We start from the raw sequence: 12,175 nt of genomic DNA on the forward strand, positions 1-12,175 counted from the left end.
CAAGCCCAACCTCCCCCCTCTTCCATCCCCCCTTCCCACCCCTGAGCTGTGGGAGAACCTGGTCACCAGCAGCGATCTGGACGTCCAGACACGTTTGGCCTCCAGAGCGAAGGCTGCCGGCTCATCGCATGGCTTCCTGGAATAAGGAACCACTCCCATTTCACCGGCTCAATAAAATGTTTCTCACTCACTCACACTCTGCGCAAGTGAGGACGTACATTAACACACTCCCTCTTAAATCCTGCCTTCCATGAAGCTCTTGCTGTCTTTCTTCTCGATGTTATCAGGGTTTTCACTGTGTCGATATATACAATTCAATTTTTCTCCCATCTGATTGAATGATTGCTTTACTCATCTATCCATTGATTGGTTGATTCATTGCTGCATCGATCGATGGATTGCTTGATTATAATTATTTGTTGAATGCGCATTTGATTGTTACAATAGTTGTGGTGTCGCATTTATGTCGGTGCGATGACGCGCCCTCGTAACAAAAAAGCTCGTTTACCTATTTTTAACGAATTTAAACTGGCGCTACTCCTATCTGCAGGCTCCAATAGACGTTGTCTATCAGATGTGGTAGTTTTCCTGCCTACCCCCTGCTTTGCATCTAACTGTGATAACACCGAAAGGCGGCCAAGTTAACGTATATTATGGCCTTCACTTTGCCCTCCAAAACGAGGACACCACGAAAAAAAAAAGTTTGAAACGTAGACGTTTCAAACTTTTACCGGCATTCCAAACATTTATTTATTTCCTCTGGTAAGGCAAATGCTTTCTATATATGTAATTTTGCTGGATACAATCATTTTTAGGTGCAGTGCGCTGAATAATTTAGATTTTCTTTAAGCGGCTTTCAAACGCCCCGCCTGTTTGGTTCTACTTCCCCACAAGGTTCTTCATTCTCAAGCAGCCGGCTGTAGCCTCAAAAAGCAAGGCACTTTCTCGAGAGTTGAGTTATCATAAGCATTTTCAGTACTGATAATATATTTCGGTGCCTTGAAAATCTCCAACGACGGTCTCGATTACGTTTCTCCCTCTATTCGTCTCTGTCCCTTTGCCTGTCCGGATATCCTGGCCATCTTTGCGTCTCTCGTGACCTCTACATTCTTCATCGTCAGCCTACTAGTAGTGTATTTTGCGTGTCTGTTTTTCCCGTTAAAGTATATGAACACTTCAGTAGTCCACTTGACTGGCTGCATTGTTCTTAAACTCTAATCCAATGCTATGTTACACTGCGCTTCTCGAATTTCAAATGACGTGGAACCCATCTCTTGCTACACTTATTCGCTGTGAGCCTTTCTGCCACTAATGGGAACGAAAGAAACTTCCGCTGAGTCGCCACCATTTGAGTACCAAGGCCGCAGTAACACGACCAGCTCGACTCACGCCCGGGATGTTTTTTTATATCCAATAAACCAAACCTTTTTTTGCGCCAACAAATAAACAGCATTTACTCACAGGGGTGGTGCTGTACTCAAAATAAAAAACACATTTGTTTACTCACGGGGCTTGAGAAATACATATTGAGGGCTCCTCACCAGCCCGAGTTGGCATGCACCTCAACTACTGCGAAACAATTATTGCGGGTTTTAGTTCCACATAAATTGTATGTTTTGCGCGTTTCAATCAAGTTGATGCACTCACAATCCCGCCGAGCATCGCTGCATGTTGTTTTGGGAGAATATACTATTAAACACTCAGCGTTTCGGAATTACACTTGCGCGGTACGCTTGAAGCAAAAGAAAACCTCCTTCCATGTTTCATGCGAACGGAAATCTCGTTTTGAGAGTATCTTCGTACGTATATTATACCACAAAAGCAAAGTACGCATTGGCAATTACTCCAGGGACGTCGTAAAAAGTTGGCCAGCGCCACATCCCTCACGCTGAATGTCTTTTAGCTATGCGCACGTATTTATCGATTCTGTGAAACGACTGCACTGCCGAAAGCTATATACAAAAAAAGCATGGAACATTTGAGAAACGGTTAAATATGAAGCTAACAAAACGCCCGTTAAAACTACGTCCACAAGGTTCTTGCGCGTCTGGCGAATTTTTCTCGTCGGTGGTTGACACGTGTATTCTCGCGTGAAGTTAACGTGAAAAGTGTGACTATTCAAACTAAATAGTGCGCAATTTCTGCCAATGCCGGCACGATGGCGAATTGTGTTTGAAAATGCACTTTTTTGTACGAAAGTTTAGAAATGCGGAGGGTTCATTTTAACGCTTTATTTGCGCCTTCCTGATGTAAGGCGGAAACATATACCTGCTTTCGTGCCATCCAGGCTTAAACTCCCCGATACCTTCCTGAAAAAGCAGCTGCTTCTGGTGTACTAACATCCGACGTATGTCACCATTACATCTTAACCGTTAAAATTGCGCCTAAGTTCTGTACAGCTCTTCACGGGTGCAGCAACAATCCTTAGAAATGCATAAGGAAAAAAGGTCGCTTACTTTATCTCGGTTGCCGTTTTGCCACAGTCTTTTGTTTGTAGACCATACAATCCCAGAAAGGCATACGGCTTTCTGTTAACGCGAATTTGTTTCTTCACGAAACTGACGACTTTCTGCGATCCACATGTAAATGAAAAAGCGGTGTGAGAATTTGACTTCGCCCTTTCCCGCACTGCTGCCCAAACACGCTTTCCGGGTAATCGCACAGTCTAGTTATTATGAGCGACAAATTTCATTAAAATATGTGTGTATATATATATATCTATATATATATATATATATATATATATATATATATATATATATATATATATATATATATATATATAGGCAGAATATTTCAAGGGGAAACCGCCGCTCAACCACGTTCAGTTGATTGGCTGCCACGGGAGATGCCGCCAGACTTAATTAGCTCCCTTCTATACGCACACGTCGCACAGGAATTACTCATCCGCAATAATAGCCTCCAGTACCCGAGATACCACTTTAATGTCAAGAAGGCCGAAAATCCAGCACAGGGCATTATATTTAGTCAGCGAGGAGAAATAATTCCTTAGAAAAAACAGCAAGATTGTTTCTTTGACTTAGCTGAATAACATCCCTGTTGACACAAAGTGAGGTGTGTAGTGAAGATAGTGCAAGATTTCCGCGTATAAACGCATTTTTCTAATTAAATGTACCTCTTTAAGAGCACTTTCAAATCATGATTACAGGATCTATATGTTGTGGCTGAAATGTGCTACCGGGGAAAAGAACTAACCGGTTTGTAGTTTTGGGGGCCTGCCTATCATTTTCGTGCAAGGCAAACCAAACTTTTTAGAGGTGTGAGGAAAGCTGCTAATGGTTCGGTTGGGAGCCACAAAATAAAAGGCTAATCCAAGAGAGTTGCAGAGGTCTCCTGAAGACGTAATCGACTTGCTTAAAGCAGCATTTCTTTTCTGTTTTGGTTTTGTGGCGGCCAATGTATTGTGCCTCTGCTGCACTCATTGATTCGGGGCTTTAACGCGCCGAAACTGCACATTATGGGCGTGCCCTTGTGGAGCGCTCCGGAAGACGTTTGATGACCTGGAGATTTTTAGCGTGCGCCAAAGTCTCGAACGCACGGTCATTTACTGCTCCTAAACACTACGCCCCTGCTTGCAAATTACCATTTTTTCGTGTTTAATCGAAATACTTCGTCCTGACGGCGTAGCGGGCATAATGTGGACACGATTGTTGGTCATCAAATGTTCAACCAAACCAAGCTCGTCGGTTGAACATGCACTAGTTTTCACTTCAGTATATATAAAAAAAGCTGTGACTCCTACTAATCAACACCACGGCTGCCACTCCGGAAGGTTAGAAATTGAGAGCATCGTGGGAGAAATGGATGTCTTACAACGTCCCCTAACGGCATGGTAACATTTCTAGGCGGGGCTGAAGTGCTTTAAAAGCACGACTCGTGCCACTAGCTGGCGTTAGAGCTAATGCAACCGGTGCACGGCAAGATACTTCAGGCCTCAGAGAACGTGTCGTGATGATTTGTTGAATCGAAACCATTTCTTGGTGGTCTTCCATGTTTAATAAAATGCGTGCGTGAAACCGTGTCTTTTGATTAAGAGTGTCATCTGCTGCTACGCTTCTATTACCTTGCGTACTTAGGTAAAATATTGTTCTACCACGCTACGCACATTTTTGATTCCATACTGGCGCTAAGGCGCATAACAGTAGAGGTGTGGGGCTCGGTAAAGCTCTAGGCACACTGCTGCAGATGGGCTAATAGGCAACTCGCTTCTCAAAACATTAAACAGATGGAGCAATAAGCGTTACCAAATCGTGACGGAAAAAATAAGCGCTGCACACTGCTGCGAGTTATTGCACCACGTTGGTTAGCGGAGTGCATCAAAGCGACTAAAACTTGGCTCTCTAAACGAGAATGCAAATCAAAATGGCGCCCTTGTCGCAGTTCTCGCTGCGTTGCGCTGTCCGTGAGGCGTTTTGTAGATAAAGTAAAAAGCCGCGCGGCACATTCACATATTTTAAGCACCATCTCACATCCCTAGAGGCACCAGTAGTGAGAGTGGCAGGCAACGGCCAGTGGCTCCTGGCCGTTACAAGGCTTCTGCACGGCCAGTCGCTCCTGCGGCCGCGATAGTTCGCTTCCTAGGTATTACTTCTCCTGCTACCCCACACCGCTGTATTACTCACTTCCGGCAACCGTTGACGTCACGCACACGTCATGAAATGGCGCGAGGAGTAAAATGCGTTTTTCGATTTCTAATTTCGCTGCAATTAAAGCGACCTTCGGCGCCGAATAAACGATGCGAGGTCTTGGGGCAGTTGAACTTTCGTCTGAGCCCAACACGCTATTTGCTTTGATTGTCCCTTCAACTCTACTCTTTCCCTCCTTTGCATGCTCTGTTTTCTGCCATGCGATGGTTATACCGAAGAATACTCGTTTCGATGTGTGGATATAGTCTTCGGATAATTGATAAGAGGCACTGATCGTAAAACCATAAGCTATGCTTCCTGCAACGTTTCAACAAGAGAGGTGTGACCAGAAACGTCTCCAGCGAAAGCGTCTTCCTCGTTCACGTAAAATGTAACGCCAGGCCATGAAACGCCTCCTCCAGTACTGTTCATTGAGATGACTATAACTAGAGCACGCCCTCCACCTGTAGACGGATAGACGCGTGTGAGTACCTGCGGAAACCATCTCCGGCAAACTAGTTCCTGTATAACCTTTGCTGGAGTTGCCCTTCCGATTTACAGAAGCCGCGGCGCCACCGCTTGGACCGTCCCAATAGGGCCTTCTTTCAGAGCTTCGCACCGACTTCTGTCAGCAGACCAGGGGCTTCCACTGTCCAGCGCGGCAGCTGGCACCGCCGGAAGCAGGCGCACCCACTGACTTCGCCCAGCCGTAGTAACCGGCACGGCGTCTAAATGCGTTACGGGTATCCTTCCCGCACGACTTTGGGCCTTAACATGACTGATGGGCGGGCAACTCTGCCCCTTAAGAACACTGTATACAGGGTCTAGGGTTAACCATCTAAGAAGTCGAGGTCGAGGAAACATGCTTCCAGTGTCACATCGGGCCCACGACGGCTGATGCTCGGTTAGTAGAGGCAGTGCTGGTCTTAAGGGTGGGTGACGAGGGCAGGCGCACCGCCCGCCACAGGTAAAGGGGAGTCGATCTCCACAGAACGCCCCCTCCTTCCTTTACCTGGCCATCCGGCCCTGTCTTCCGTCACTTTAAGCAGACTTCAGCGGGACACACTGAATTGAGGGGAGAAAACGCGTGTTTCCAAATCATGTAAATAATCAAGCCTCTAACGGGAAACATTGACCCACAATTTCACACTCAATACAAGGCTTCCACAGAAAGAAATCTACTGCGGAACGTGGTTTCCGCATTCACCAACCTAACCTAGTACAACATTTGCCTTCCGACACTTCCCGGCACACGCATGTCTTTAAAATCGGAAAATTTATAGAAAGGTTGGCTTGTCGCTAAGTTATCTTCCAGAAATGTAACTCAAAAGTGGCTCCCAATAGTGAATTTATCTTAATTTTAGTAAAGAGCGATTTCTTTTCTAGTGTTCTTAGTGCATAGTTGGATTTGGACAAAATTTGGTTCTATGATCTGGCGACTTCGGAAAGAGAGGTGTCTGGATATGGTATGGCATTTTTATAATAAAGACGGGTTTGGTTAGAGAGCTAGAGCGATAGAGCTAGAGCTAGAGCGACCCGGCCGCGGCGGTCGCTTTTCTGATGGAGGCGAAAAGCAAAAACGCTCGTGTGTGCGAGATTTCGGCGCACGATAAAGATCCCCAGGTGGTCAAAATTAATCCGGAGCCCTCCACTACGGCACGACTCATCGCCTGCGTTGCGTCGGCGTGTTAAACCCTACAATCAATCCATAGAGCGACAGAGAAAAAATGAATGCTTATTTGTCGAGCAGCACAGCACAAAACAAAGCCTAATTTTGGCATCAGGCAAAACTAACCTAATCTACCTACGCAAACATGACAATGTCTACAGAATTACTTCAAAAGATTTACCTCATATTGACAACAATCTTTTCGTCCCGCTAAACTTTTTTTTCATCTGTGTGTTGAGAAGTTGTGAGGAAAACGCGTTTCCTGTCACCACAAAGAGAAAGATGACACAGTTGTCTTAACGGAGCAACACGTTTGTTGGAGTGAACCTATGCTCCCCTCACCACTAAAAAAATACACCAGCGGCGAAGCAGCAGTCAACAAAGGGACATGCCGAGGCGGGTGTAGGGTAATCGAATGCCGCGGCGTCTGTTCTGGGGGAATTATCCTTCCGGCGCGGAAGTTTCTCCAACCGTCAAATTACATCTAGGACACTGTAGACAAAAGTACACTATTCTACTCTAGTGGCGTTATGGCGAAACATTCTCACTATTCTACTCTAGTGGCGTTATGGCGAAACATTCTCCCTATCAAATGAGATAACTTCCGTGGCATAAGAAAGAAAGAAGGAAACATGCGCTTCAATCAGGACACCGATAACAGAGCCTGGTGCAGCCACGCGGAAAAGCAACAACAATATAAATAAATCCAATGCTTGGTTCGCGGCAATATGTACGTTATTATCCGGAACTAACCCGCCCGCTGTTTTAGTTCCTAAATAGTATGACCCCAACTGCCGCATTTCGCAGATAATTTCTTCTCTGTCCGGGAATCTGTGCAGCACTGTTAACCAATAAGGAAGCGCACGTACATGGCACTGTAAATAAAATCCGTAATGTTACGGGCGTATTCTATGTAAAAAATAAAGCGGCCCCTTCATCGGTCCCTTTAGTACAGTGATCCTGATCGGGATATTTGAGATTGACTACATCACAACTTCCTTTGCTTGAATGCCCGTTCTATTCGTGCTTCTAGCGCTGGTTGGTTGCTTCAAGAATGTTTAAAATTAATCAGTCAATATTGGGGCGTCTCTAGTGCGCCCATGTTTCTTGATGAATAACTGCAGTTGTCTGGCATTTTGTTTATTCCAACAGAACTTCATTTATTACTGGCAAGCCTCTTTTTGTTTGTGCATTTTAAGCCGTAATATCTTATTTTAATGCACATAGCCTGTAATGAAATGCAACATTAACAGGGTCATAGTGACAACAACTGTCCGGCGGCAGTCTTCAGCCTTCAAAATGCATAGTTCGCATGCAGGAACTGTTAAACACATTCGGTATCACGATTAGACATCCTCTAGAAAAAAATGAAAAGGGTTCATCGAGAAAAGGTGACTCTAAACAAAGAATTTGGTCCCTTGTACTCTGGGAAGAAGGACAACGTGAGTAACAATATGTTCTGACCGGGCGTAGTACAAGAAAGGCACAAAACAGGGGACGTTTGTTTCCAACTTGCTTGTGAACATTCTTCCAAGTTATTTTTATGATTATGATGATGTTTGAATGTTAATGGCGCAAGGCCAGCTAGGTCAAAGATCACCAAGAAAGTGTTTTTATGAATAGGCAAAATACTAAAATTGGTAAGAGGAAACACAATTAAAATCAAAGCCTATGAGTACGGCTGGTGTATAGGGCCAGGGTGAAGGCAAAGAGCGGTTAAAAGATAAATAATGTGGCTGGTGTATAGGACCAGCGGTAAAACTATGAGTGGCATGAGATTAGCTGTAAGAACTGAACTTCTGACAGAAACATAAAAGCGCGCTGACCAAAGAACATGTTATCGTCTCCTAAACGGTATGGCAGATGTAACGGAATATATTGTCTGTAGAGTTCGCTGAAGTGTTTGCGTCGGGTAATCTCGAGTGCCTTGCATTGAATGAGGATGTGTATCACGGATAGGCCCTCCCCACAACTGCTACACAGGGGTCTTGGAGATCCCGTGAGCAGTTGTGAGTGTGTTACGTGCGAATGGCCTGTCCGTATCTATCTAGGGTCTCTTCAATATGCCTGTTGTGTGATTCAGTGGTGTATCGTTCCAAGTACGGTTTTATTATGTGCCGTTTGTTGTCTGTCGGCTTGCTCCAGTCTGTTTGCTAACTTTTACGAAGTTTTTATTTGATGTGTGGCTTGAGGTCTGTGTAAGGTACTGTTGCTATGTGCACTGTGCTGCGGAGTGCAGCATTCCCGGCCATTTCATCCGCCAGCTTATTTCTGCCAATGGCAGAGTGTCCTGACACCCAACACAGTCACCCAAAGGTTTGACGAATAAGCTTGCACAACTGATTTGAAGACAACATTAATGACATGGTTTTCGATGACTTTCCGGATGACAATGCATGAACAACACTCAGCGAATCTGTATAGAATATGGATTAAGGGATATGATGTGCAACTATGCGACATAGAACCAAAAAATTGCCATATGCTTCTGCGTGAAAATACTTGTATTTACATTCATGGTTCTACCTGCTTTAAAATTGGGTCCATGCCCAGCACGAGACACCGCAGTGAACGTTTCAGACACATCGCTAAAAAACTCTCCAGCCCTGAATTTATCCTGCAGATACATGGAATGCTCCAAAATCCCACTTCTTGGTCACCTGTTCTTATTGTATTGTAAAAAAGGCAAGTCACAGGACACAGGACGAAGACGCCATGGTGCTACAAGATCAGTGTCAGATGATTTGAATGTGCCTAAAAAGGAGACCTCATGAATAGTCACCTCGCCCCTCACACTCTGCGAGAAGGGAACAGAAATTGATTGGCAGTTTAGAAAGAGTTGAGTTGTGGATTTATCAATAAAAACCGGTTTAACGGGATGGTTGTTCCTTGAAAACATTTTGCAGACATATGGAAGGTCAACATAGTTTCGCTGGTGCGCTAAGCACCATTTGTCGTACTCTGCAGAAGGACTGTTGACAGGACCAGTTTGAACTTATATTACCTAAATTAAACTTGGGCAGACGAGAGTTTTACTCCTCTGGACAAACATGGCGCGGTCCGTTTCCCTCCCATGAAAGCCCATGTATTGACAGAAAGGACGCTCATTCCCCAACATTTACAACTTTACCGTGAAATTAGTAATTTGGGCAGTGTTGTACACGTTCCTCTAAAACTGCAGCGAAAGCTCGTTGCTCGTTCCTTCCCTATCTTTGAACAAGTTCTCGTTACAAGTTCCTTTGTTGAGAAAGGAACGCGTTCCAGTTCCACTTCGAACATTGGACCTTGCGGGTTGTCTTCCCTCCAAGATGCATCGGGTCATGTCTAGAGCGCTGGGACTTACGCCTCTCAAAAACTGATAGTCGTGTCGCCTATCGGTCAGTAAGCACCATGACGCTGACGCCCATTCTCCTTCTTCTCTGCCTCCCGACGGCCAAAGCATAGCGCACGCCTATTGGTTTGTATAGCCGGTTAACGTTGGCTTGATTCCACAAGAAAAAAAAGATCGGCGGATTTTATCCATCTTCAACCCTCTGCCAGGCTACTTGACTTGTAATGCACCACGAGTGCTGCATCCGCAAGCTTCATACTTTGCTATTCGGGACCCAGTGCTCAACCTGCAGAACTATCACTCGTCGCAAGTGGCTACTTGCAATTACCCGCAATCATGCGCTGAGCTATGTGAGTATTAATAAGGTTATACACGTTGCGATTATATTGGAGTGCCTAAAACCTATCAACGTCTCCGAATGCAGTTCTTCTGCAGAGGCATGTACGGCTTCGTTAGGCCGGAGTTCGTGGTAGTGTGAAATGCCAACGGCGGAAATCACCGCCAAACCTTGATATGACCCCATGCAGTCCTTGCCATACCCTGTGCGCCCCATCAACCACCTCGGCCCCACCTGTATGGGAATCTTCCTCGCAACACGTCTGGCAGCCGATGGGTCACCCTCCCGCTAGATACTCGACTTGGTAGGCAGAGACCGTCATGCTACCGGCTGAAACCACGCGTGAACTCGCGCTGCTCCTTCTACACCAGTTCTTTCTGATAAATGACGCACCACGCGAACTTCTCAGCGACCGAGTAACTGTTTTTCTTTCGATGTTATCAGGCTCTTTTCAAGGCACACCTCGCCGTTCATCGTAATGCCACTGTGTACCACTTTCCAATTACGTTTTATTCAAGCATTTTAACCACACTCTGGTCAATCTACGTCACCTCCAGCCATTCCAGCAGGATATAGTCTTTCCGTTTCTATCCTACACGCACAACGCTGCCAAGCAGAGCGCCGCCAGATTCTCCCGGTGCTTCCTGCTGTAGGGCCGCGAGCCCACGTCTGCATTCGACTCGATATGTCAATTCTACGCCGAAGCGTCAGATCGTCAACTTATTTCAGACGTCGCGAAACATAAGGCGGATCTGCGGCATCTTGCACGACCACTACCCAAGAACTTCAAGAGCCGCAGAAGTCGCACAGCGAACCTACCTCACCAGCCACTAACTTTTTCACCCGGCTGGCTGGTCGGTCTGTGGGTGCTAGCAACTTTCTCTGGATTGAGCACAAAACTTTCAAAATATCAGAGGCCCTACCGGGTCGTTATGTTCACGTCGCCTGTAAACTACGTCCCTGAGCTGGTGACACCTTCACCTAACCTGGGTCGCCGTAGTGGTTCCTCGTTCACGTACAACGCCTGACACCGTACATTCACCCATCATGATCTTCTCTCCCTGAGTAGTCAGGATGACTCCTTCTCCTTCCAAGCGCGGTTTTAATGCAGGCTGTAGCCAGCCGCAAGGTTATCAAAATACCCTACCCTAAAGGCCATATCTACCTTTACGCTTCCCCTGTAGTGATTATGTGCCAGTCGCCGAGCCATTATCATCATCGCTGTCATCATGCTTCATTCCCTTTGGACACTGCGATGAGGATACAGACAGGCTCAGCTGCGAAAGACCACAAAAAACCAACACACATTGGCACACGCGTAACTCGAGGCAGAGATCCCGACCTGACTCTTACGAAAAACGTTCCTCAAGTTCAATGGATCCACACGGGCAAATATTAATGCAGCGATCACGATTTTATATCTAATACTATAATAAGATCGAACTACAAAGCAGTTCTAGATCGGGTTCGCCTCACGTACTGGACAAAGCTCAGAGAGGAACGTTGCAACCACTCACCTGCCCAAGCATCCCAAGTCGGAATCTCTTTACAGGACTGTATCACAAAACCGCATCACTATTTCCGAGAACATACCAAAATAATAAAGACAACCGCATCCACACCTTGCATCGACTCTCATCTGCACACGTCGGAAGCGAGGACTAGTTTGCAACGGAGATGGAAGAGGCAGAGATATATTAGAATACTAAGAAAACGCATCGCACAGCTCACACAATACAACATGCCTAAAACGTTACACCAATTTCGTGGATGCATGACATACCTGCTTACAGCACTCAAGAACAGGTATCTTCAGACACCCTGCCATCGTGCTCAGGAGCACTAAAGCCCGCGCTTGATGAAGACATCCAACTGCACGATGTCACCGTAACCATAAAGTCTTTGAGAAAGCACGCTGCTCCAGGAATAGATCGCACATCTAATAGGATGCTTGTCACCCTTGAGGACCCGTCGCTCTTAGAGCTCACCAATTACTTCAACAATATCGGGAAGACAGGAACAATACCTGAGGAATTAAAGACGGCAGAAGTTCGGCTGACCCCTAAAACAGGCAGACCACCCAGTGTAGAGAACCTCCGGCCCATATTTAATTCGTGCGTAGAAAAACTCTTGGATCATATCACCCTCAATATACTTCAATCCTTCTTTTAGGGTACGGGAAAACTGCCGCA

The sequence above is a fragment of the Haemaphysalis longicornis genome, unplaced genomic scaffold (genome assembly GCF_048455015.1).
Source record: "Haemaphysalis longicornis isolate Haplotype H1 unplaced genomic scaffold, Haemaphysalis longicornis Haplotype H1 scaffold_3, whole genome shotgun sequence".
Taxonomy (NCBI): domain Eukaryota; kingdom Metazoa; phylum Arthropoda; class Arachnida; order Ixodida; family Ixodidae; genus Haemaphysalis; species Haemaphysalis longicornis.